This window comes from Myotis daubentonii, chromosome 15 (assembly GCF_963259705.1).
Source record: "Myotis daubentonii chromosome 15, mMyoDau2.1, whole genome shotgun sequence".
Classification (NCBI taxonomy): Eukaryota; Metazoa; Chordata; class Mammalia; order Chiroptera; family Vespertilionidae; genus Myotis; species Myotis daubentonii.
The window spans coordinates 11,083,592-11,111,084 of record NC_081854.1 but is presented as its reverse complement, the minus strand read 5'-3'; the positions used below and the strand labels follow the sequence as shown (position 1 = coordinate 11,111,084).

The window sequence follows — 27,493 nt, the reverse complement described above, 5'->3', positions numbered from 1 at the left end:
ATATAATGAAACTCCCCAGGAACATGGTCTGGGTGGAGACACTTCCCACCTGGTGACGGGAAGAGGTCCAGGTGAAGCACACACAGAGGGTTTCATTACAGGAAAAGAACCACAAAGTTGGGAAACTCGAACCTTTCTTCATTGTGTCAACTTTATTGACTGAGTCACTGAGAGACTCTTTGAATTCTCCTATGAAGGTGTCTAGACTAGACTGCCCACTAGATCTTTCTGCAGTGATGGGCATGCATTTTATCTGTACTGTCCACCAGACACAGGAGACTATTGTGGACAAAAAAGTGGTGCTGTAATAAATCACAAATTCTTAACTGGGCAGGTCATGGTGGATAGTCCCACCCTAGGCCTATAGCTTCTTTAGACCGGTCCATTGTTCTTGTGCATCTGGTTAAAACACCTTTTGCCGGGACTGACCAGCAGACCCTGAGCGACGGATGAATGGATTACTCTGACACAAGTTTCTGTGAAAGAGAAGGCTAAGGGGCTGCTTGGCAGGAGGCACCAAGACAGCCCCACTGCCTGCCTCTTTAGGCTTTTATTGTAACAACAGCTTGAACTAAAATTAACTTCTACTATCAGCAGGGTAAGTATCCTTGAGAAAGCACATGTTTCTAGGAGGTCGTGTTTAAAGACTAAACATAGAGATTCCAGCAAAATACCCGGGGGCTCGGACTTGTTTGGAAAAGTCAAGGCAGAGGCTGCTGCCTTCGGCAAGGTCTCCCTAGTGGCCCCTGACCTTTCAGAGAATCCTCCTCATAGACTTTTCAACTAAGTCCCGTGCTTCTCCACAACATTTAAGATGCCATAAGTAACACTACCTGAAGGCACAACCGCCCTTAAGAAAGCACATAATCTTCTTAATTATCCTGTCATCCCATCCCCCCTTGCTTTCTCCCACCTCCACATAATCTTCCTTACATTCACTGCTTAATTTCAGCTGCATACAAATGGCTGCAAAACTTATTCTCCAGAGTGTTTGAGGTTTTGCTCCCCAGTATATGTCATCAGTTTGGCTCAAATAAACTTTATATAAAATTCTCTACATGTTTGGATGTTTCTTATGTCGACACTGTTAAACACCTGAAATGTGATTCATGAAACTGAGACACTGAATTTTTCATTTTTTTAAAATTTTAATTCACTTAAAAGCAGTGTGTGTGCAGGGGCTGCCATATTGGACACCATGCTCCAGAGAGACACTGCTGCCTCAAGATGCTGACCGTCCTCAGGTTCCCCAAGGTCGCCTCACCTGGAAAACATTGCTGAGCTATGGCCTGGAGTCAGCAGGTCCTGGGTACCCTGGGTTCCAGGAACTCACTCTTGGTTCCAATCTCTCTGGTTCTTCCCAGGGTTATTGTTTCCAAGCTGAGGCTGAACCTGTCCCAGATCATCCAGGCATGCGGTGCACCGGGCTCAGACCTCAAAAGGATCAACCGGTTTCCTTCTCCTAAGAGATGACTACCCCCATCATGGAGAGAGCCAACAGATGGACCAAGGCCATCCTACAACTGTGCACTTGTCCCATTACCATCCAACTCCCCGTGAAGGGCACTATTTTCATAATTTTGTAAACCCTTTAAACAACCCCAATATGGCAGGGCATTTCTGAGCTAGAACTAATCACCCCAATTTTTAAATGTGGGTATTTAAAATAAACCAAGAGTTTAATAACTTATTTACTTTTTAAAAGTGATTTATGTTTTTATTAATTTCAGAGAGGGAGAGAGAGAGAAACATCAATGATGAGAATCATTGATTAGCTGCATCCTGCACACTCTATGATGGGGATCCAGCCTGCAACCCAGACGTGTTCCCTGACTGGGAATCAAAACCGTGACCTCCTGGTTCCTGGGTCGATGCTCAACCACTGAGCCACACTGGCCTGGCTGGCCTTTTTTTACTTTTCAACATGAAGAATCCTCAGAGAAAGAAGCCCTGGTACAGCTCTTGAGATAAACAGACGTAGGTTCCCACGGTGTCTGTGGTAACTAATCCAACTTGCAATTCACCAGTGCGCCTGGATCTCCTCACTCACCTGTGGAATATGCAGCGATGTGTTCAGACAGGTGAGACTTCCTTCTATTATGGGCTATTTTTTGCCCTGATTGGTGTGGTTCTGAGCATTGGTCTCATTCAAAGGGAGCTCTGTGAATCGGATGGAACCATGGACAAACTGAAGCAAGCCTTCTTTTGAGTTGTACCCAGGATAGATTTGTCACCTGAGTGAAATGTGCATGGTGAAGGTGGTGGTGGTGGGGGTTGGGGTGGGGTGGGGTGGTAGGAGAGCCTGTGAGAAGTGCAGAGCACAATGGAGTGGTTAAATCAGCTTATCCTGATGGGCATGCAGATACCAGCTGCCGCTCAAGGTCCCAATCTGCTGGCCTGGAATTTCATATTTACTTAGAGGAGGTGACCACCCCTAGTCCCAGGGTCTGAAATGATAAATACATGGGAAGTTTGATTCCTCCCTCCATTAATTAAAATATACTTGTAATATTGGATTCATCAAAAGGACATGTACAGGAATGTTCAGAGAAGCCTCATTCGTTCCAGTCCCAAACTGCGAACGGCTCACATATCCACCAGTGGTAGACAGACAGGTAGATAGTGGTAAGTTCACCAAGTGGAACGAATGCTCCCCAGCGACAAACACGATCTGCTGCTTCACACATAGATACTGTGTCTCTCAGACATCGTGTTCCATGAATAAAAGCCAACACTGAACAGAACATACTGTGTGTTCACATTGGTCGTTTAAAACAGGCAACACTAATCTGTGATGATGTAACTCAGATCATTAAATCTGGGGTGTGCCCTGGAGTGGTGGAGCGGGATTCACAGTGTGCCGCAGGCAGGAGGGTGGAGTGATCAGTAGTTCCAGACAAGGAGTCCGGAATTTTCCCTCGCCTCCAGGACTGGCATGCTCTCTCCAGCTGTACACGCCCCAGTCCCCTCTAGCCTCCATCTCACCCTGCTCCTCTTCTGGGGCCACGAGCGGCCTCGGTGTTGAGTGAGCCTGCGAATTTTTACAAATCAGCCACCTAGGAGAAAGGACTTGTACTCATATGAGCCGCCTTCTGAGTGTCCTTCCCCAGAGATGGGAGGTCTCCGTGTCCTTCCCCATCAGGTCTGCGGCTCATCTCTGCAGGGTTTGTGGCTGTGCAGGCCCCCAAGTAGGCGCTGGACATAAGCAGGCTTGTACAACCAGATCATTTGGACAATACAGTTCCAGACCACAGTTTCCTTTTTCCAGAATTTGAAATCGTCATAGTAACTAATGTTCTATGATGGCAGGGACTTTATTTTGTTCACAGCTGTATCTTCAGAACTATGGACAGTACCCAGCACAGAGCATAGAAGATGAGGTTACACCTGAAGTTTCAGAAACAGAAGATGAATCAGAGATTATCGTGAGCGAGGGTGAAGCACCTCAGGAAGAATTGGATCCCATGGAAAAATGAATCCAGGGAAGATACAATTTTCCAGAGGTTTAAAACTAAAATAGTTCAGGAATCAGGAGAGATTCTCAGACATGGCAGAGGAAGTGCCCCCATCCGGGTCTCTGGTGAAAATATCCCTCAAGAAAAGGTCATTCCAGGTTGCCCCTGTGGTGCCAAGAGGATATTTGGATTCCAGGTCAGGCCTCAGCTGCCCAGCTAAGGAAGGCCCGGACTGCGCAGGCGTGTTGATTGGGCGTCCTGGCCGCCTCTGTGCTCAGAGCTGCAGACCCCGCACTGGCTACACAGAGGAATTTGTCCGGAAGCAAGATGTAACAGATATGCCTTAAAGACAACACAGTAAAGCCTTCAAAATGCTCATAATCTCCCATTTCCATTTTTAAGCCTTTTTAAAAAATGAATTTATTGGAGTGACTTTGGTTAATAAAATTATATAGTTTTCAGGTGCACAGTTCTATAATACATTATCTGTATATGTATTGCGTGTTCACTACCCCAAGTCAAGTCTCCTTCCATCATCATTTATGCCTCCTTTACCTTCTTCTACCTCCCTTCCCTCTGGTAATCACCATACTGTTGTCTATGAGGTTTTTTATTTTTCTTAATCCCTTCACCTCTTCCACCCTGCCCCTCTCCCTCTCCCCTCTGACAGTTGTTGCTGTCTGTCTCTTCTCCGTGCCTATGAGCCTGTTTCTATTTTTTTTGTTAGTTTATTTTATTCATTAGATTCCACATATCAGTAAAATCGTATTCTATTTTTAGGACTTTATCCTAAGGAAATAATTATACCAGAGAGGGGTACAAAGATGTTGTCTTAGAATGTTTAAATATCAGTGAAACAAAAATGTCCAATACAGGAAATTACATAAATTTTGGTGTATCTATCCAGTGGCAGGTTATGCAGTTTTAATAACACAAACCTATATGTACATCAAATATGGTGCAGATCTAAACTGACTCCAAGATACCATTGTGGATGGTATTCATAGTGTGATCATATATTTAAAAAATCATTGTACACATGTATGTATACAGAAATAAAACTGGAATGATATGTAAAAGTAGACTATTATTAACTCTGGATGGAGCTGACTGACAAGGGGAATGAGAAAGCATTCTTGAAAGATGTAAATGGTCTCTATCTTGATGTGAGTGTGGTTATACACCTATAAATTCTTCAACTAGTACATTTAATATTTGTGCAATTCAGAGAAATTAAGAAATAAAAAATATTTTTGCAATGAAAAAGGTTTTCTCTTTTATAGAAACAATGCTAACATTTCCTGGAAAAGGGTTTCTGTTGTGATCTCAATATTTCTGACAAACTATGTTGCTTAGGAGTTGTTTTCCTTCTTAATGAAAAGGCCCGTACTTCTTTATTATTTTTATTGTATTGTATTTGCTAATCTTTCTTTTGAAAAAAATCTTTATTGTTGAGAGTATTACAGAGGTACCCCTTACCCTCTATTGCCCCCCTCCACTGGTACCCACCCCACCCCAGGTCTTCACCACACTATTATCTATGTACATAGGCAATGCATATAAGATCTTTGGTTAATCTCTTCCTACCCCTCCCTCCCTTCCCTCTGAGATCTGTCAGTCTGTTCCATGTTTCCATGCCTCTGGTTCTATTTTATTCACCAGATTATTTTGTTCACTAGATTCCTTGTTCATTTATTTGGACCTTTAGATTCAATTGTTAATAGATATTTATTGCTATTTTATTGTTCATATTTTTATCTTTTTCTTCTTCATTTTTATTGATTTCAGAGAGGAAGGGGGAGGAAGAGAGAGACAGCAACATCAATGATGAGAGAGAATTATTGATTGGCTGCCTCCTGCACACCCATACTGGGGATCAAGCCCACAACCTGGACATGTCCCCTGACCAAGAGTCAAACTGTGGCCTCCTTGTTCATAGGTCGATGCTCAACCACTGAGCCACGGCTGCTGGGCTCCTCCTCCTCCTCCTCCTCCTTCTCCTTCTGGAATACACTTCGGCATTTCATGTAATACCAGTTTGGTGGTGATGAATTCCTTTAGCTTTTTCTTGTCTGTGGAACTCTTTATCTGACCTTCAATTCTAAATGATAGCTTTGCTGGATAAAGTAATCTTGGTTGTAGGTCCTTGCTGTTCATCACTTTGAATATTTCTTGCCACTCCCTTCTGGCTTGCATAGTTTCTGTTGAGAAATCAGCTGACATCCATATGGGCACTCCCATGTAGCTTTTCTCTTGCTGCTTTTAAGATTCTCTCTTTGTCTTTAACCCTTGTCATTTTAATTATGATGCGTCTTGGTGTGGTCTCTTTGGGTTTCTCTTATTTGGGACTCTCTGTGCTTCCTAGACTTGTAAGTTTATTTCTTTCACCAGGTAGGGGAATTTTTCTGTCATTATTTCTTCAAACAGGTGTTCAATATCTTGGTCTGTCTCTTCTCCTCCTGGCATCCACATAATGTGAATATTGGTACGCTTGAAGTTTTCCTGGAGGCTCCTTACACTATCTCCATATTTTTGGATTCTTTTTTCTTTTTGCTCTTCTGATTGGGTGTTTTTTGCTTCCTCATATTCCAAATCATTGATTTGATTATCAGAATATTCTACTATTGAACCCTTGTAAATTATTCTTTATTTCAGTTAGTGTATATTTAATTTCTGACTGGTCCTTTTTCATGTCTTCAAAATTATCACTGAGATTCTTGTAAGTCTCACTAAGTCCCTTGAAGCTCTCATTAAGACCCTTGAACAGCCTTATAACCATTGTTTTGAACTCTGTTTCCAGTAGTTTGTTTGCTTCCATTTCTTTCATTTGGGACATGCTTCTTGGTCTCCACATGTTGGCTGCTTCCCTATGTTTGTTTCTATATATTAGGTAGAGCTCCTATGTCTCCTGAAATCGGTAGAGTGGCCTTGTGTAGTAGGTGTCCTGTAGGACCCAGTGGCTCAGCCTTCTCAGTCATCTGAGCTGGGCCCTTTAGGTGCACCCCTGTGTGGGCTGTGTGTGCAGTCTTATTGTAGTTGAGCTTTGATTGCTATTGGTGTCACTGGGAGGAATTGACCTCCAGGCCAATTGGTTGTGAGGACCAGCTGTGACTACAATGAAAGAGCTGCTGTGCAGGAGAAGCCCCTGTGGAGCAGGACTTGCTTTAGTGGGTTTGCCCCTTGAGTGTGTTGCTTGTGAATGTGTACAATTGTAATCTGGTATGGTTTGAAACTGTCACCTGGGTTCATTGGCTTTGGAGCCTCTGGCGAGGTATAAAGTTAGCCACTACCTGGGGCTACCAGGCAGAAGCTACAGAGAGATATGTAGGTGGCTGCTCTTTATATTGGGTTTGGAAGTGCCCGGGAGAGATCAGATGTGAAGCAAGGCAGGCTGGTTCTAGTGCTGGATCTTGGGCCTCTTATTGGTAGGTTTGGGCATGCTGATACCAGCTGCTGCTTGTTTGAAAGATTTTAGGAAAGTCTGAAGCCTGAGCCAGGACAGGGCATTGATATGGAAAAGCTGCTGCAAACAGCTTGGGTGGGGCTCCAAATTGGATGGGGCAGGGTCTCAGGGAATCACCAGAGTGGAGCAAACAGTGTGAGCCAAGCTGTTGGAAACTCATATATGGCTGCCAGTCAGCCCTGGGATGGGAGAGGTCCCAGCGCAGGAACAATGACCCCTGTGAGCACCCTGTCTGGGAGAAAGCTGCTCCTGAGTTTCTGCCACAATGCCAGACAATCCAGTTCTTCCCCATATGTCCCTGGGTCCCCCCCACCCCAAGTCACCGTCCCAGTGTTGGAGCCCAGAGGGATCAAGTCTGAGTAAGTCCATGCACCAGCCCTTTAAGAGGAACTGCTGGGTCTCCAGCAGCCTCCCTGTTACTCAGCCACAATTCCCACTGATTGTTATAGACCAAAGTCACAGAGACTTCTCTTTTCAGCTCTGGAACCCTGGGCTGGGGGGCTTACGTGGGTCTTGGACCACTTGCTTCTTATGGGGGTCCTCTGAAGCCTATATATCCCACCCGATTAAAAATACACCACATGGGAGTGATCAACCAGCCTGTTCTGCACCTCTGCCCCTCCTACCAAGAAAGTACATTTCTCAATTTTCCTCCTTTACTTCTCTAGATGTGGGACTTCCACTCAGGCAGATTTCAGACAGTTCTGAATGATGGTTGTTCTGTGTTTTTAGCTTACTTTTAATTTATATATTAAAGAGAGATAGGAAGTTCAATGATGAGAGAGAATCACTGATTGGTTGCCTCCTACACACCCCACACTGGGAATTGATCCCACAACCCGGGCATGTGTCCTTGACCAGAATCACACCTGGAACCTTTCAGTTCCCAGGTTGACGCTCTATCCACTGAGCCAAACTGCCTAGGGTTTAGTTTAGTTTTGATATCGTTGTGGAAGGTGGCTGAGTACAGGCATTTACGTACACTGCCATCCTGGTTCTCAAAAATCCCATACTTCTAATCTATATTTTCTTGAGATAAGATTTATAAAAATAGTCTGGCTGCTGTGGCTTAGTGGATTGAGCATAGTCCCATGGACAAAGAGGTCTCTGGTTTGATTCCAGGCCAGGGCACCTGCCCAGGTTGCAGGTTTGATCCCCAATAAAGGGCATGCAGGAGGCAGCCAATCAATGTTTCTATCACTCTCTCCCTCTCTATCTAAAAGTTAATAAAAATATATTTAAAAAGATTTCTAGAAATAAGCGTTTCCTCTGGATAGAATTTTCTACACAGCCTTATTTTTTTAAGTATATTTTATTGATTTTTTACAAAGAGGAAGGGAGAGGGATAGAGAGTTAGAAACATCGATGAGAGAGAAACATCGATCAGCTGCCTCCTGCACAATCCCTACTGGGGATGTGCCTGCAACCAAGGTACATGCCCTTGAGCAGAATTGAATCTGGGACCCTTGAGTCCACAGGCTGACACTTCAGTATGAGGGCCGATGCTCTATCCATTGAGCCAAACCGACTAGGTCAGGATACAGTTTTAAATGTTAGAAAGTGATAGCTATGAAAAGATGATTTTCTATTGCTTAGCAATCACTGATAAGGTTTTACCAGGAGGAACACACTCTTCTAAGAGTCTTACAAATTGACACACGTGTCATGCCATGTGCTCGTGGACAGAAATACCAGTAGCATCATGCAGTGTAAGTGTATCTAATAGGGTCTGTTGGGGTGTGCTAACACACCAAGGAAGAGGGAGCTGAGCAGACTCAGGCCCCTGAACACACAGTGTCCCCTGAAAGTTGTGCGTGGGCCAGGCATGGTTTGATTGAGTGCACGACCCAGTCCCTCCTGCTCAGCGAGAGCTCACATGGGGTTTCCTCCTGTCCAGTCCGGTTCTCATCAGAGTGACTTGGGAATTGGGAATTCTCTGATCTGACTGAGGTTACCTAGAGACCCTTCCAGAATCACACATGGGCCTTTAAGCTGCAATAAAAGAGCCATTTCAGATTCTTAAACACTTTCCCACGCACTCCCCTTGAGGCTGCTGCAAAGCCATGATGACCAGGAGCTGCACCTTGGGTAAGGAGGATCCCAGCCCCAAGTCCAACATCATTAGCTCAACATATCTCACCCCCATACTCTCCAGAGGTCCTCTTCCATGCCAGCCCCCTCCCTCCCGTCCCCATGGCCCCTGCAACCCCTCAGTTCCAGCAGCATCTTCCACTAACACGATACTCGGTCCCTTCCCTGGACTCCCACCTTGGCTCTTTTGGATCATCCCTGCATCCTTCACCTTCCAGGGTCCCAGAGAGGCCACGACCAGCTCTGGGACACTGACCCCAACCCAGTCAAACAAATCCCAGAAGAATCATCCCCAAACTAACACCGTGCTTCAGCCAGAACCCAACTAGCCTCAGAGCATACCCCGGACTACAAACTGGCCTTGTCACCCAGCCCATTACTTCCCCACAGGGCTGGTTTGCATCCCTGTGTACCTGTGCTCAGTCTCAGAGGGGTTTCAGGTGAGGATGAGGATGAGGAGGAGGAAGCTCATGGGGTGGTGGGATGGGCTCCTATATTACCCCAGATTGCGACCAGGCTTATTGTTTTCTGGGACTCACACCTGCTCCATTCCCCAGGCTCCCCCTGGGAACAGGTGTGGGACCAGATCTATGATGCAAGGGAGCACTGCTGTGTGGAAGAGACCTTGTGCCCTTTGTCCAGAATCTCCGTGTGGATATAACTGCACCTACTGGCCCTGTTACCAGCTGTGCTCCTAAAATTCTCTGGTTTCCTGGAGAAGATGACTAAGATGACTTTGAGGAAAAGGTGCCAGGAGAGAAGTCTGACTGCTCCTCTGCTCCCGTCATGAAGGAATGCCTCAGGTAGGCCCTGCTGTGCTACAGGCTGCAGAGAGTGTGGGGTGAGCAGGGGACAGTTTAATGTCTGGGTCCTCCAGGCAGGGCACCCTGCTCTGTCCTCCATCTCTCCACCTCTTGTCCCAGATTCTCGTTCACCTGCTCTGCATCTATGTCTCCCTCAAGCCCAGTCTCACAAAGTCCCTCTGTTTGTCTTTCTAGTTGAAGAGAGACCTGCCAGAGGGACCAGAGCCCATGATTCCTGCAGCCGCCTCGAGAGGAGCCTGGGATCTGCCTGGCCCTGGGATACAGGGGTGGGGTGTGTGCAGGGTGCTCTGAGGGCTTTGGAGAACAGAGCGCTGTTTGTCCCATCTCATCATGGTGTAATTCAAAATAAAGCAATACTGAATGCTAACATTATGCTTAATTGAGTGTTCAATTAAGCAAAAAAAGAAAAAGAAAAATAAAAAAAATGAAAGAAAAAAAAGAAAGAAAAAGAAGAAAAAAAATACAAAAAGAAAAAGAAAAAAAAAGAAAAAAAAATAAGCAAAGACTTTTTCTTCTTCTTGATTTTTGGCCTACAAACTGTGGCCTGTTAGGAAACCTGACCTGTTTCCATCTTTGTCCTCCTGCGGTAATGGATCCTAAGCAAAGGTGTGGTGTGTATTTTGAGGTGGAGAGATTTGAAGCCTGATAGGAGGGTGATGGCATACAGAGATAAAATTTCTCTGAGTAACTTCGCCTTCCATTCCTGGGTAGGCAATCTTGCTCATGGCCTTCCTGCTGTGAAATTGTTTGGAAAGACTCCAGACAATTAGCATTAGACTCTTGTGATTGTAGCCTGAGCTGTAAAGAGAAAGAACTTCTGATGACTCAGGTTCTATCACCCTCTCCGACTCAGGGCCCATTCATTTGCAAGGCACCTTCATCCAAGGACTGGGACCTACATGTCTGTCTAACCCACTTCATTTCCACCAAGACAAGTGGGTCCTCATACCAGGAATGGTCTCACCGGTGACTAGGATGAAGGAACATATTTCCCCTCTGCTCTCAGACTCTGGCTGGAGGGACGTGTGGAGTCCCAGCTCCAGGTGTAGGTGGGAAGTGGGAGAGCTGTCCAGTCAGCTCTGCTCAGATCAGGGGGTCAGGGGAAAGCCCCCTGGACTGAGAAGACCTGTTGCCATGGACTGTCCCCAGGCAGAGGGGGCTTGGTGAGCTTTGTTCTGTGTGGGTCCGGAGGCAGGCCAGCCACCGCCAATGCCAATGCCAACAACAAGATCTTCCACACACCCCCGCCCCCCACCCCCCTGCATCCTGACTTCTCTCCACCTGGACTTTCTATTGCTGAGGAGTTTTGCTGTCTCTCCCCACCCTCTGTGACTTTTCCCTCCTGTCACCCTTTCTCCATCTACCTTTGGTCTATCCCTATCTTCTGATATTGCTTAAAATAACAATATAGACAACAGGATATATTTTATTGAAAACTGTCTCATCTGTTGAGAACTAGAGATTATACAGTGGGAGTTGACAATCTTTGTTACATCGCTTCCCCTGCCCAATGGTAACTGTGTTCACAACACACTGCTTGCATTTTCTATAAATGTTATATATTTTTATTCATATAAATATGGGCACACGTAAGCCACACTTAAAAAAAGAATAATATATATATATATATATATATATATATATATATATATATATATATATTTTAAGTCTAAAAGCTCACCAATATTACCTATGGCTGCCTCGATTCCATTGTATGAGTAAATTGTAATTTATTTCATTTGTCTTCTTTGAATATCATGTGAACTATTCCTGATTTTTCAGTTTTACCCTAAAAATGCTGCAATAAATAATTTTGCACATATTTTTATGCACATGTTAGAGTGTTCCATCAGAAACAGCACTAGGAGGGGAATTGTGAAGCAGGCTGTGTAAGATGCCTTGAGTCATATGTAAATGGAAAACAAAATAAAATTGAACCTAAGTACAAACTCATTGTCTTATCTAAGAAGAATATGAGCCAGGGTGGACCCAGAGTTTCAGTTCTACCTTTTTAATGGCCTCCAATAAACTTAGCACCAACTCCAAACCTTCCAAACAGGAGAGTCATGTTTATCAGAGATTTTGTTTCTGGAGATGTTTCCCACGGTCGTGCAAATTCCCCAGCAGTTCTGACTTTCGTATCCCACACCCAAGTCAAAATGCCCAATCCCTTTAAGGGAAAAGACTTCATTATATGGAGTTTGTCATGGAGAATCGCCCTCACCAACTCATGACATCAGAGAGTTATATCCATTGGCTCACCAGCTCTCCTCCTTTCATTAAAATAAAGCTCCTCTCAGAAATGAAGGCACAGTTAACAGTTAAGAGAACTAGGAATCACGGCTCCCACTCCCTCTTTTCCATGGCTGAGCCTCAAGTACTCCCGTCAGCACAGCAGGATTTGATTTATTTCAATTGTGTGCTTTCTGTTTAATCTTTTTTTATGCTTTTGTATTTTTGGGAGAAACAATTCATCCTCAATGGGTTAAATCACCGAAATCTTCCAGATGATCCTCAGGAGATAGCATTACACTGTACTCCTCTGAGGTCTGTGTTATCTGCTCAACAAAGTATAGCCTCCAACAATCCTGCAGCCCTCCATGCAGTCTATTTCCAGGCTCAACTCTGGGGTCCACTGGCATGGGTGGGACCCAGCTCCATGGCTCTTGGGAATCAGGAACTCAAGGACATGACCTTGAGTCTTTCTCTGCCTGTCTCTATCAGCCCAGCATTTCTCCCCAAAGTGCTTCCCTCAATCCAGTGGCACATGGGGAGTCAATAAGTCAGGGGTTCACTATGATTGACCTATGACACCAGTCACTTTCACCTCTCCCCTCCACCATATGGGAATGAACAAAAGTCATAGTGTCTCTAGAAAAACATTATTCTTCCCCGAGCCACCCCCTTTCTGGGTTCCAGCTCCCTCTTATCTGTCTAGTTGGTTAAGCTCCTTTCCATCTCGGGAGCCAGGGGAGTTTCAAACCAAATAAAGAAACATACGAATAAAGAAATAACCTTCATTGAACTGGGGATAGGGGGAGAAGAAGACAAAGATAGTAGTGACTCACATGGGAGACGGTGGTGTGAAATCAGGAGACCTGCAAGGGCAAGTCTGGTCTGTTGACGAAGGACATGAACAGAACTAATTGGGAGTTTCCTACTGAACCAGACAAATGGTAGTATGACATTTTAAAAGAGGTAAATGAAAACAGCCCATCTAAAAGTTTGCACCTGATAAAATAGCTGACCAATATGACCATGAAGATTCTCCTACTTAATATCATGAGGGCACTAACAGAAACCAGACCATTTTCCCTGATAATAACAACTGTAAAACTGAGGCCTCTGAAAGAAAAGAACCTTACAAAGTGAGCATCTGGATAATTGAATTTTCTGTTGGAGACAATTTCTCAACTTCCTCCAAGTAGCAGGGATCTCAGTAGAACACAACAGTCCTTGAGAAAGTCCTTTGTATGTGACACAGGGTAGAGCTGGAGCTCTTAGCTGTGGCATCAAAGAAGTGCACATGGGGAGCCCCAGAAGTCCATGTGGTTTTTGTCCGAAGCTCCTGGATGCAGGCCCAGCTGTGCATGTGCAAGCAGGACCTCCCAAAGCTGACCAGAAAGGTAAGGATTGAGGAAGAACTAGCTGTGCCCATGGGAGTTTAATGCAAGGAGGTGACTAAGTGATGATACAGCAAGACCAATGCAATTGAGTGAAGTTTGATGCTATAGGTTCCCTAAAAAGGAGAGACATAGCATGCAGGACCTCTTGGGAAAGCAACAGGTGTTTCAGGAGGCAGAGAGGGAATGAAAATGGGTCATAGGTCAGAGCCCTTGGGTGTTTTCCTGGGCAAAGGCAGAGCGGGCGGAGGAGACATCTTAGGGTCAGCTGCTTGAATAATGTTGGCGGGCTCTGGGCTTCAGGGTGATTTCGAGCTGTCTGGCTCCTGGCTCTGGTTGATTCCCCTGAGCTGATGGTGTGTAAAGTAGACAGAGGGTCTGTGTAGAGAATGGACACTGGGTCGCAGGGAGATGTAAACAGCTTGGCCATTCGTTTGTCCTATAATTAGTGGGTCCTAAATAGATGAGGACGGACTCTAAGAGCACACAGCGAGGACACGATCCCAGACGGAAGGGCACAAAGGAGTCACACTGACCAAATGCAGTGTGGGATTCTGACTGGATCCTGAGCAGGCAGCGGACACTAGGGGGCAGTTGGGAAAATGAAAATGAGCTCTGTAGATTAGTCACTAGTATCATGCCAATGCTAGTTTCCTGGTTGTAATAATTGTGTTAGATTCATGTAAAATACTAACACTAGAGGAAGCTGGGGGAAAGATAGAAATTCTTTGCTATCTTTGAAACATTTTTATAAGTCTAAAATATTTCAAAGTAGTCAGTTGGAAAGTGTTTTAAGTGATACTTATAAGAAATTGCTATCATATTGAAAGTAACATTCATTAAAGATACCCTAATATGCACAATTGTTCCCTCAAATTACAATTGTGAGCTCTTCCTCTGTCAGTATTATGTATCTAGGGTGCCTGAGCTTTGGTGTGGCCTGGCGTGTTGTGGCCGAGTCATACACAGGTAGCCCGTCGCCCACCCTAGCCGGTTTGCTCAGTGGATAGAGCGTCAGCCTGAGGACTGAAGGGTCGGGAATTAACTCAGGTCAAGAACACTCGCCCAGATTGTGGGCGCAATCCCCAGTAGGGGGCGTGCAGGAGGCAGCTGATCAATGATTCTCTTTCATCATTGATGCTTCAATTTCTCTTTCCTCCCTCCCTTCCTCTTTGAAATCAATACAAATATATTAAAAAAAAAAAAAAAGCCCGACAACCACCCCCTGTTTTCTTGACCCAGGATTCCCAGTTATCAACACTGGATGATAACAGGAGACAGCTGGGATGACGGTGGGAGGCTCCGACCCTGCAGAGCGCAAACTCTTCCAGCAGGACTCGCACAGGGACCACGTACTGGCCAAAAAGTGTCTGTCCCTGTGATCGGGTCCATGTCACTATTCAGGGGCTATTGCCACTATCGGGCACACCAACACTTGGAAGGCAGCTGAGTTTGTGGCTGGGGCAGCCCCTCCTATGGGTCTGGATCCTCTGTGATGGCTCCGTTTGGTGGTCCGGGAGCTTTGGCAAGTTCCAGCTGCTGCCTTATTGAGTGTCAGTACCTTTTGGAGAGTCCTGCTCTCTGAAGTACACCTGAGCAGGTCACATGGGTGCGTCCTTACCTGGGAATATGCCCAGTAAGACCCTGTCCATGGCTTGGGGTGGGTATGGGGGAGGTGACAGAAAAATGAGATGGGCAGTCTGGATGTCTAGGCCACTCCTTTTGATGAATCCTGCCTCTGTCGTCTAATCTCTAGAGAAATCCTATTCATGTCCTTGTCTATGTTTCATCATCTCTTGGTTCCTCCTTGCGGCAAAAAGATGTTCTCCCGGAGAAAATATGAAAGAAGTTGAAGAAAGATTTCAGAGAAAATCAACTCTGACTGAGGCAGCTTGGAGGAGAGGCGGGAGGTGTGTAAGGCTTGACATTTGGCTTTTCTTTTTGTAATGCAGGTGCCCGACTTAAGCTGTGATTGGGGAGGGGAGGCTTCCACTTCAAAGAGGGCTGCCTGGAATGAACACATCGCCAGCCACAACACTAAAGAGCTGCCCCCTCTTGCGTTAGGGATCTTGGTGGAATGTGTTAATTGACCATTTGGATCAATTGGCTTATCCTCTCCCCTTCCTTGAAATTCTTGCTCTTATGTTATAAATTCACCATAAAGAGTGAACAGCTTAGGCCCCCAACCTTTACCCGAATAAAGGGTGTCCCAAAATTCACGCAAGAAGTAATTTTGATAGAAAACACAGGTTTATAATAAAAAAATGTAATTTTTTTTATTGATTCATAAAGTATACAGTACAGGGTTATGTATGGAATAGCATATTGGGTAAATGGCCTCCATGGCTTTGCTGGCACATACGCACACTTTTGTTGAAATTTTCCTTGACCGTTTTGCATAAATGTGGCTGAATTTCGATGAGGCTCATTTTCATCTTTTTTTTTTTTTTTTTTTTTTTCAGTTGATCAGCATGGCAAGGTTTTCTCGCTAGGTTCTCCAGCCAGGTTCTGTGTTTTATTGTCTTGTTACATCTGTATTTATACCAGTTGATTTAAATTTTTATTTTTTATTGGAAAATTTACCCGTTTTAATTTTTTAAAAACAAAAAAATAAAACACAACACAACATCAAATTATGTTTTACCATCTACAATCCAGTTATATCTAAACATTCTAAGACCAAACAGAGTTCCCTGCCCAGAGCGGGGAATTAAAATGAGACACACAAAGGTGAATGCCGAAGATCAAAGTTCCAGCCAAGGTTACAAGTCTTCCATTCAAATATACTCCAAAGCTTTTCGTTTCAGTCTATTTAAAGTGTTTTACAGGAAGTTCTTTTTTTCTCTCTTTTTTAAAAAATTTTTTTATTTTATTTTATTTATTTATTTTTAAATTAAATCTTTATTGTTCAGATTATTACATTTGTTCCTCTTCCCCCCCCATAACTCCCCTCCTTCCAGTTCCCACCCCACCCTCCGCCCTCACTCCCCACCCACTGTCCTCATCCATAGGTGTACGATTTTTGTCCAGTCTCTTCCCACATCTCCCACACCCCTTTCCCCCTCAAGAATAGTCAGTCCATTCCCTTTCTATGTCCTTGATTCTATTATAATCACCAGTTCATTCTGTTCATCAGATTATTTATTCACTTGATTCTTAGATTCACTTGTTGATAGATGCATATTTGTTGTTCATAATTTGTATCTTTACCTTTTTCTTCCTCTTCCTCTTCTTAAAGGATACCTTTCAGCATTTCATATAATACTGGTTTGGTGGTGATGAACTCCTTTAGCTTTTCCTTATCTGTGAAGCTCTTTATCTGACCTTCAATTCTGAATGATAGCTTTGCTGGATAAAGTAATCTTGGTTGTAGGTTCTTGGCATTCATCACTTTGAATATTTCTTGCCACTCCCTTCTGGCCTGCAAAGTTTCTGTTGAGAAATCAGCTGACAGTCGTATGGGTATTCCCTTGTAGGTAACTGAGTTTCTTTCTCTTGCTGCTTTTAAGATTCTCTCTTTGTCTTTTGCTCTTGGCATTTTAATTATGATGTGTCTTGGTGTGGTCCTCTTTGGATTCCTTTTGTTTGGGGTTCTCTGTGCTTCCTGGACTTGTAAGTCTATTTCTTTCACCAGGTAGGGGAAGTTTTCTGTCATTATTTCTTCAAATAGGTTTTCAATATCTTGCTCTCTCTCATCTTCTGGCACCCCTATAATTCTGATGTTGGTACGCTTGAAGCTGTCCCAGAGGCTCCTTACACTATCTTCGTATTTTCAGATTCTTTTTTCATTTTGCTTTTCCGGTTGGGTGTTTTTGCTTCTTCGCATTTCAAATCTTTGACTTGATTCTTGCGCTCCTCTGGTCTGCTGTTGGGAGTATTCTTTATTTCAGTCAGTGTATGCTCAATTTCTAGTTGGTTCTTTATCATAACATCGAGGGTCTCATTAGATTTCTTGTAGATCTCATTAAGTTTATCGGCGGCTTCTAGACAGTTCTTGAGAGACCTTAAAAGTGTGTTTCTGAACTCTATATCTTCCATTGACAATTTTTTCCTCTTTCTTTGTCTCCGCATTTTTTATGCTTTCTTGGTGCACCCCCTAGTGGTCTTTGTGCGCAGTCTTGTTGTAGTCAAGCCTTGATTGTTGTAGTTAATATTGGGGGGATTTGACCTCCAGGCCAGCTGGCTGTGAGAGTCAGCTGTGTCTGCAGTGGGAAAACTTCTGTCTTCTGGGGAGGTGCTAATTTAGCCTTTGCCTGAGGCTATCCGGGAAATGGCTCTGTGCAGGGCTTGGGCGGGGCGGGTCGCAGGGGATCAACAGGGCGGGTGGAGGGAGCAGTTATGGCTGCTCTCAGTCCTGTCCCCAGAGGCTCTGCCTCTCAGAGTCCCAGCAACCGCTGCAAACTTCGGAGAGAAAGCTGCCCTCGTGTTCTGACCAATGCCAGACAGTCCCGCTTCTCCCGTTTGAGTCTGGGTCCCTAGAGACTTGCCCAGAACTGGAGCTCAGGGCCTGAGCCTCCCTCCCGATTGAAAAAGACAACCATGCCCTCAGCCACCAGCCCGCTCCGTGCGCACCTCCGCACCTTTGTATTTTCCACACTGCGCCTCCTCTGAGTCTCAGTATGCTGTTCTCTTTCCTTCTAGTTGTAGAATTTTCCCCTCAGCTAGCTTTCCTGTGGTTCTGGGTGATGTCTGTTCCGTCTTTTAGTTGTATTTTTGAAGTGGTTGTGCGAGGCAGCATTCTCCGCTGTTTACCTATGCCGCCATCTTGGTTCTCTCCCGGAAGTTCTTTAATTTCATCCCAGACACCAGGTTTCTTCAATGATACACAGCTTCATGACATTTGTTTCCATCCAAAAGGAATACAAAGTAATTTTTATTGTTGTCTCTTTTGGTAGCGTAGAAAAGTACAACTGTCAGCCAGATTCATTTAGCCATCAATGAGGGAAGGTGAGGTTAAGAAGAGACCTGGGCAGAGCTGCCTGCTGGATTCCACTTGTCTTTCTGAGGATGCGACTTTGGAAGTGTTAAATCACACTTATGCCACTACAATGATTAGTACTAGCAATCTTTTTTAGATGATAAAAAGGAAAATACCTAATGGACATAAAAAACGGTCAAAAGATTCTTTCAGCAGGTTAATGCCCCCCCCCCAAAATAATACAAAATGAACATATAATTGGGATGGAAACTCCATTGGATATTCCAATTCACCCTGTTGCTTGCTCCCCACAGAAGGGGAACAGGCATTAAGTGTTATTAGTAACGTTATAGTAACCAGATGTGTCAATGGCAGCTTATTTGAGGTCCATCAATCAAAGCATGGCTATTGTTTTCTGACTGCCCACATCTGAACACATTCAGCTACTGTGGAAACTACAAAGGAAGGAAAAATATATTTATTCCAAGATTCGTTTACTAGGATTTTTAAGCGCCCTGTCTTCTGTAGAGCCCCAGAATGGTGATCATGTGCTAGGGGCTGCTGTGTTTCCCAGCATGAGCTCCCATTCTCTGAGGGTCCTGAGGAGGATAGTGGATTGGTCCTGGAGCCCTCATGAAAGGAGGAGGTGGTCCCATTGGGTGGAACATATGTGGCCCAAAACCTGGGGGTGGGGATGGGGCAATTCTAGGGGGTGGTGGCAGGGTGATGTTCACCACAGCTGGAGGGCCACTGGGGGGCAGGTTGAAGTAGTTGGCAGAGGCTTCTTCCTCTGCTGCAGGAGGAGGGGGAAGAGCTCCTGGCAGGCCTGGAACAGGCTCCAGCTTGATGCCAGAGTCCGTGGTTCCGTCTTTCTCTTTCTCTTTTCCTCGGGCTGCTTGGGACCTTCCCCATTGCACATTAAGTCGACGGCCATTGACAATTAGCTTATTAAAGGACTTCTCCGCAGCCACTTCAGCAGCCTGCCTTGTGGCAAAATGGATGAAGGCACATTGCTGTCTCTGCACCACGGTGATCGTCCGAATCTCTCCAAACTGGTAGAAATGATTTCTTAGGTCTGTCTCAGTAACGGTATCGCCCAGACCACCAACATATAGTGTGGTGATAGTCTTGTCCTCTGGCGGGTCCAAACGAGGCATTGTTGAAGCCCGCTTTAGAAGCTTATCTGCCACAGGGTCATTGATTCCATAATATCGGTCTTTAATGTTCTGATCGGCAAGGGGGCCATCTGGATCTGTAGGCTTCTCATGTCTGTATGGACATTCCTTTCCTCTCACATTCTCCTTTCACCCAGAAGGAGCAAATGTGGGCATGATTCCTTTTGTAGTAGGGTGTGGTCTGGGTCAGTTTGAGCAGTATGTCACTGGTGGATGTGGCTTTCCCCAGCATGCCAACTGGCCGTGTTCCATCAGAGTTAGAAATCTCCCTCTCCATATTCTGTGTGTAGTACTCTTTGTTGACACCTGATTTTGGCATGTCATCCTTAAAAGACAGCCCCGCATCACGAACCTGGATGGGCAGGCCATACTCCAGATCCAAGAGGCAAGTCTGACAGACATTCTTCAATTTACTACAGGTTTGGCACACTTCAGTCTTCTTGAAACGCATGCGGACTCCGAGGCACCAGCGAAACACTGTGAATGGCCTGGCACAGATTTTGCATTCCTTCCCGTACTTTTCTTTGGTCATTCGGATATACGGTTTTTTTTCCAAGACACGTCTGGCACAGGATGGGGAAGTCCGCATCCTCCCAGTTCTGCCTGTTGTAGGTGTTGGACCCCAGAGAGGTCGCCATCTTGAGAGCGGCCGGAGGCAGTCGCCGCTTCCAAGTTGGCAGATAGGACCGCCACAATCCTGTCAGGTCCCTATACCAGTTGATTTTAATCCTGTCAATTTCTATTCCAAAGGTTGACACGGAGACAGCATTCAGTTGATCAGAATAGCAAGGTTCTCTAGTCAGGTTTTCCAGCCAGGTTCTGTTTCATTTTCATCTTGATGGCTTGGTTAATCGACAAAATTGTCGCATTCGGGGTTCAGAAAACCAAATGCATCCACAACGTGTCACTGTTTGGTGCAGATTTTGGCAACACTGAAAGTTTTTCTTTAAATTAACCACCTAACTTGTCCCTAAAATTCCAAAGAATCAAAGTCTTTTACAGGTCAAGTGCAGTAAACTAAAAAGTGCTTTCAGCACAAAGCAGCACTAGAAAAATTAACAGTTATAAATGAGAGTTGAGCCCTAACTGGTTTGGCTCAGTGGATAGAGCGTCAGCTTGCGGACTGAAGGGTCCCAGGTTCGATTCCAGTCAAGGGCAATGTACCTTGGTTGTGGGCACATCCCCAGTGGGGAGTGTGCAGGAGGCAGCTGATTGATGTTTCTCTCTCATCGATGTTTCTAACTCTCTGTCTCTCTCTCTTCCTCTCTGTAAAAAATCAATAAAATATATTTTTTTTAAAAAAGAGAGTTGACTAGTTTTGCAGTGGCTGCTCCATCAATGACACACAAACATCAGATGGTATCCATCCAGAGCACAGACACAACTACAAGCTAGATGTGAAGACAGTGTCACAGGCTTGGCTAAATATCCATTGTTTTTGTTACCTTTCTACCTTAAATGAAGTGGATTTTAAAAAAATCTAAACCAGGTCACATAAGTTGACTGCTTAAATGACAACATGATGAGGTATGAGAGCTCTGATTATCCCTAACGTTGAGCAGGATTTACCAGAGATGTATAAATAGCTTATCAGGGGAACTTCCAATTACTTACACTGTAGGGTTAAAATGAATTCTAGAAGAGGACAAGATTAAAGAGGATTAAAAGGGTATTCTCTAAAACAGAAATGAGCAACTTTTCCTTCAGAATTCATTTTGAATAGCACATTAACAAACATAAGTCTTCTCTGATAGTGTGCCCCAACATTGAGCCAAGATGGCCAACTAGCACCAAGAAGTCGTATGTTCAGTTGCAGTTCTCTTGGTAATTAAACTTATTTTTTTTGTTCTAGTACAAGCTCAAGTGTAGATCACTGAAGACAGTACTAGAAGCACCTTTTGCAGGTACAGATTGCAGTCATCATTAAATGAGCCAGAAGGTAGAAACTGTTTTTATTTTATGACAAGGAGGAGGGCAACTTCAACTGGGCTATACTAACTAGTAGGATGTGAAATGATATGATTTAGGGAAGGAATAACAAGGCTATATAAAAAAGATCACTGCCCTTATTTGGGTTAAATAGGTCATGTTGAGAAGATAGTTATTTGTTCAAGATAAGGTTGATACATTAAAGGGAACATATATTCATATATGCAGCATGAACACATTAAAATCAAGCTGCACCAAATTAAAAAAAAAGAAAAAGTCCCTAAGTAACCTTTAAAAGTACACATTCTCTGCCAATCACAGAGGGAAAAAGCCCCAAGGGTGAACTTTAAAATTTAATGAGGACCTTATCAGGACCACAAAGCCTGAAACACCTGTTTAAATGCAGAAACACAGCCTCTAATCACACTGGTTAGGTTGGAAAAATTGGAGGTTTTTTTTTTTTAAATTTTATGTACATATTCATGTGGCTTTCTTATTTTGTGGCAGAAAAAAAGAGGACTCCTCATAATTACCTTTTAAGTGGGAAAAAAATACTGCTTATCCTCTTCCCTTCCTTGAAATTCTTGCTCTTATGTTATAAATTCACCATAAAGAGTGAACAGCTTAGGCCCCCAACATTTACCAGAATACAGGGTGTCCGAAAATTCACACAAGAAGTAAAAATCTTCAAATCATTATCACATGAGAGAATCAATGTTAATTCTTCAGCATTCCTGACAACTAGAAAGCACATTCACTGAAGGCTGAAGGTGAGAGAGCAGATGGTTTAACTTTAATATCTGTGAAAAAAGGCGCCAATAGAGGAAAGAGAACCATCCAATCTCAGTAAGAATTAATGCAAATTTGGCTAGAAAGAGCTAGCAGGGTTCACTGTAAAAGAATGCATGAGAAGTACTCTGAAGTACATAACAGGTCTAAACATCTCCCTTGTTGCAAGCAGTTGTGTGAAATTCAAATAGCAACCAGGAAAACACATTCAGACAGGGGGAAACCTTTGCAAATTCTTGAGGTGGACTTTTCCCCTCGACAGAGATTAGACAAAGCCCACACAGCATACCAGGTCATAGTCAGGCAGTTTGGCTTTGAAAATAACTGCAAAAGAGGGGAAGCATGTTGTAGTCTAAGACATAGTCCCTGCACATAGTCTATCTCCAGCAGTGTTGCCAAGAGCTCAGACTGCCTGCTCTTAGACATCTTCAAACTCTGAGCTGAGCAACTCTAGGAAGATAGCACAGCTCCTGACTGAATTACAATCCGGGTCTGATGAGAATTTCCTGAAGCAATATTTGTCAATACCCAAGCTGATTCTCTTTTCATTTGAGGAACTCTAGAAACCTGGCCACTACTCCTGGTGTGCTGATGACTTCATCAATAGGAGGATTAGGTCCTTTTGAAAGCAGTTTTCTGAATTTCTGCGTTGCTGAAAGTTGTTGCTCTGGGCTATTGGAAAATACCACTTCAATCATGTCAGAAGTAATGACACCACCTGGTGCCATTTCCATATTATTAATCTGAGCCTCATGGAAGCCTCCATCTGACATAACTTCCTCTTCTGTTTCTTCTTCTGCTGTAGCGACATTTCGTCGCTTGACTAACTGCTCTTCTCCTTTCTGCTTACGAAGCTGCAGTCCTTCTTCCCTCCTCCTGCCCATCTCATCAGGGTTCAGGAACTTATTTTTTATCACTTTTCAGGCGAAAGTTCTCTTTTCCTCGGGTAGTCACGATTTCAGGCTTACGGCAACTGATCCTGGTGCCACATGCCTTGTACACCTGCAACCAAGGTATGTGCCTTTGACCCCAATCAGACCCAGGAATCTTAGTCCATGCGTATAGGCTCTAGCCACTGAGCCAAACCAGCTAGAGCTGGAATGCTATATTTCTTTTTTTAAAATTTATTTTTATTTTTATTTTTTTAAAAATATATTTTATTGATTTTTCACAGAGAGGAAGGGAGAGAGATAGAGAATCAGAAACATCGATGAGAGAGAAACATCGACAAGCCGCCTCCTGCACATCCCCCACCGGGGATGTGCCCGCAACCCAGGTACATGCCCTTGACCAGAATCGAACCCGGGACCCTTTAGTCCGCAGGCCGACACTCTAGCCACTGAGCCAAACCGGTTTTGGCATGGAATGCTGTATTTCAAAAATAGTATTATAAACATCAAAGTTGCTAAAAGACTAGATCTTGGTCTCGGAAGATGGTGACTGGCAAGACGGCAGGGAGAGAGAGTAAGGGAGCGAAAGGGCAGTGTGCATACATGTGTGGTGAGTGTGTGTGTGAGCTAGGGACAGTTAGATCCTGCAGGAATTTTGGGAGCTGGAGGATCAGATGATCTTAGACTGTGAGACCCCACTGCCACTGCATACACTCCCATGTGGCCGGTGCTGGCACAGAAACCAAGCCATCTTGAAGGGCAGAACTGCTGTGACTAGGATTCTAGCCTAACCACCACCCAGACTGGCCTCAGATGCAAACCAGGACACTACAGCCGCCACTCTGGACAAAGACCAACTACCACAGCTTCAGACCCAGGGACATTGAGATTCCAGAAAGCCTGGCTGCAGATTTCTCTGAATCATAGAGCACATCCCCCACCCTTCCGGCCCTCTGCAGCAGCATAAGGCCTGCACAACCAGTGGAGTGCGAGCAGGCTTCCTGCTGACACTGGGAGGCTGTGCAACCCTGCCCCCATAGCAGGCCAGGGACTTTGATTATCGACGAGCGCACATGGAGACTCTGATTCCCGGCACATGCTTGGGGACTCTGTTTCTCAGCATGCGCATGCGGGGACCCTGATTCTAAGTGTGCATGCAAAGCCACACCAAGTGCCAGTGACTCCAATTCTTGGCACAGGCATGTGAGGACTCTGATTCTTGGTGCACCCATGAGGCTGCACTGAGCACCTGTGACTCTGATTCTTGACGAAAGCATGCAGGGACTCTGATTCTTGGCGTGTACAGCTCTTGCTGACCACAGAAGCCACACATCTCAGTGTCTGAGCTCTTCAGTGACACTCAGGTGGCATGATGCTCCTGCTGCACATGGCTCAGGCCCTCACAACTTGGCACTTGGCCCTCTTGGTGATAGCTAGAATGTGGAGACAATGAAACAACCCCAAAAGGAAAGAAAAAGAGAAATCACCAAAAAAGGAGATAAGTGAAACTGAGGCATGCAATATGTCAGAAAAAGAATTCAGAGTAATAGTCGTACAGTTCATAAACTGGATGGATGAGAAAATCAACAACCTATGCAAAAATCAGGAAGAAATCAAAAGTGATATAGCTACAATAAAAAATGCGATGTAAGGTTTCAACAGTGGACTAGAAGAAGCAGAGGATCGAATTAGTGAGTTAGAAGATAAGGTAGAGAAACAAGTCCATCTGAACAGGAACTGAAAAAAATTAAAAAGCAGGAGGAAAGCCTAAGGGAGCTTTGGGACAACATGAAATGAAGTAACATACATATAATAGGGGTGCCAGAAGAACAAGAAGAGCAGCAAGGATTAGGGAATATATCTGAAGAAATAATGACAGAAAACTTTCCAGATATGGGGAAGAAAAAAGTCACAGAGAGTCCCAAGCAAGATGAACCCTAAAAGACCTACACCAAGACATGTCATAATTACAATGACAAATGTTAACAACAAAGAAAGAATCTAAAAGGCTGCAAGAGAGAGACAGAGAATTACCTACAAAGGATCCTCTATCAGATTATCAAATGATTTCTCAACAAAAACACATCAAGCCAGAAAGGAATGGAATAAGTATACAAAGTGATGCAAAACAAAGGACTGAATCCAAGAATACTCTATCCAGCAAGGCTATCAATCAAAATTGAAGGGGAAATCAGGAGCTTCACAGACAAAAAAAGAATAATGGAGTTTATCACTACCAAGCCAGTAATGCAAGAAATGCTAAAGGGAATGTTGTAAAAAGAAGAAATAGAAAGAGAAGCAGGAACACAGGCATAAAGAATAGAAATGGCTACAAACAAGTACCTATCAATAATAATGCTAGAGAACCTGACTACAGAACCTGACTAGAGAACCTGGCTAGGCTGCTGATCAACTGAATGCTGTCTCCGTGTCATTTCTTCTTTGCCGACTCCGTCCACACCTTTGGGAACCCCTGGACCTGCTGGAGTTGGACCCCCAACACACAACCACATGTTTTTCATGAAAATTTTTCCAGGTCTGAAACAAATTCTGCAAAATTTGTTCCAGAAATAAAAACACATGGTTAAAAAAAAAAAGGTACATTAGAAAAAGTGGGATTATGCCTGGAGTGCAATGGAAAGAAATCTTAGTCTGACAGTGTGCAGCCGACTTAAACCGTTCTTTTTTTTTTTTAAGCTTATTTTTATTGCTTTCAGAGAGGAAGAGAGATGGAACAAGAGAGATAGAAACACCAATGATAAGAGAGCATCACTGATCGGCTGCCTCCTACACTCCCCACACTGTGGATGGAGCCTGCAACACACAATTAGTATGTCTTTTGCAAAGGCCTAAAACTGTTCTTATTAGAAGTAAGAGGATTCTATTAAAAAAGTGTTAAAGCCCAGACAGTGTGGCTCAGTAGTAAAGCATCGACCTATGAACCAGGAGGTCATGATTCGATTCCTGGTCAGGGCATGTGCCCAGGTTGCGGGCTCTAGGACCAGTAGGGGCATGCAGGAGGCAGCTAATTAATGATTCTCATCTATTGTAGTTTCTCTCTCTCTCCCTTCCTCTCTGAAATCAATAAAAATATATTTTTAGCTTTGACCGGTTTGGCTCAGTGGAGAGAGCTTCGGCCTGCAGACTGAAGGGTCCCAGGTTTGATTCCAGTCAAGGACATGTACCTTGGTTGTGGGCACATCCCCAGTAGGGGGTGTGCAAGAGGCAGCTGATCGATGTTTCTCTCTCATCGATATTTCTAACTCTCTATCCCTCTCCCTTCCTCTCTGTAAAAAATCAATAAAATATATTAAAAAAATAATAATGCTAAATGTAAACTAATTAAATGCTCCAATCAAAAGACATTGAGTGACTGAATGGATAAGAAAACATGACCCATATATATGCTGTCTATAAGACACCCACCTTAGAACAAGGGCCTTACACAGACTGAAAGTGAAGGGATGGAAAAATATCTTTTAGGCAAATGGAAATGAAAAAAAAAAAAAGCTGAGGTAGCAATACTTATATCTGACAAATTAGGCCTCAAAGTGAAGACCATAATAAGAGACAAGGAAGGCCAATTCATAATTCTAAAGTGATTGATACAACAAGAGGATATAACTCTGGTAAACATATGTGCACCCAATATAGGAGCACCCAAATACATAAAAAAAACTTCTGGAAGATATCAGGGGAGAGATTGATAGCAATACAATCATAGCAGGAGACTTTATCCCATTAACATCACTGGATAAATCCTCTAGACAAAAAATCAGCAAAGAAACCGCAATCCTAAACGACTCACTAGATCAGATGGACTAAATCAACATCTTCAGAACATTCCACCCCAAAGATACAGAATATACATTCTTCTCAAGCACCCATGTGACATTTTCAAAGATATTGGGACACAGGCAAAGTCTCTCCAAATTCAAGAAGATTGAAATCATACCAAGCATCCTCTAAGATCACAATGGCATAAAATTAGAAATCAACTACAATAAAAACAATCACAAAAATTCAAACATTTGGAGGTGGAATAGCATACTATTAAACAATGATTGAGTTACCAAAGAGGTCAAAAAAGAAATAAAAAACATCCTGGAAACAATTGCCAATGAAAACACAACAATCCAAAATCTATGGGACACAGTGAAAGCAGTTCTAAGAGGGAATTTCATAGCTCTACAGGTCTACATAAAAAAAACAAGAAAAATGATAATAAATTATCTAACCCTGCAACTTGAAAAATTAGAAAGAGAGCAACAAGAAAAGCTTAGTGTAAGCAGAAGGAAGGAAATAATAAAGATTAGAGCAGAAATAAATGCCACAG

The 27,493-nt window shown here is 43.9% G+C and overlaps 2 pseudogenes; one reads left to right on the top strand and one right to left on the bottom strand.

The window, feature by feature from the left end:
* The first annotated feature begins 2,323 nt into the window (after nt 1-2,323).
* LOC132217287 (programmed cell death protein 2-like) lies at nt 2,324-3,917 on the top strand (annotated as a pseudogene).
* Nucleotides 3,918-18,579: 14,662 nt separating this feature from the next.
* Nucleotides 18,580-20,252, bottom strand: LOC132216704 (pre-mRNA-splicing factor RBM22-like; annotated as a pseudogene).
* Nucleotides 20,253-27,493: the final 7,241 nt, after the last annotated feature.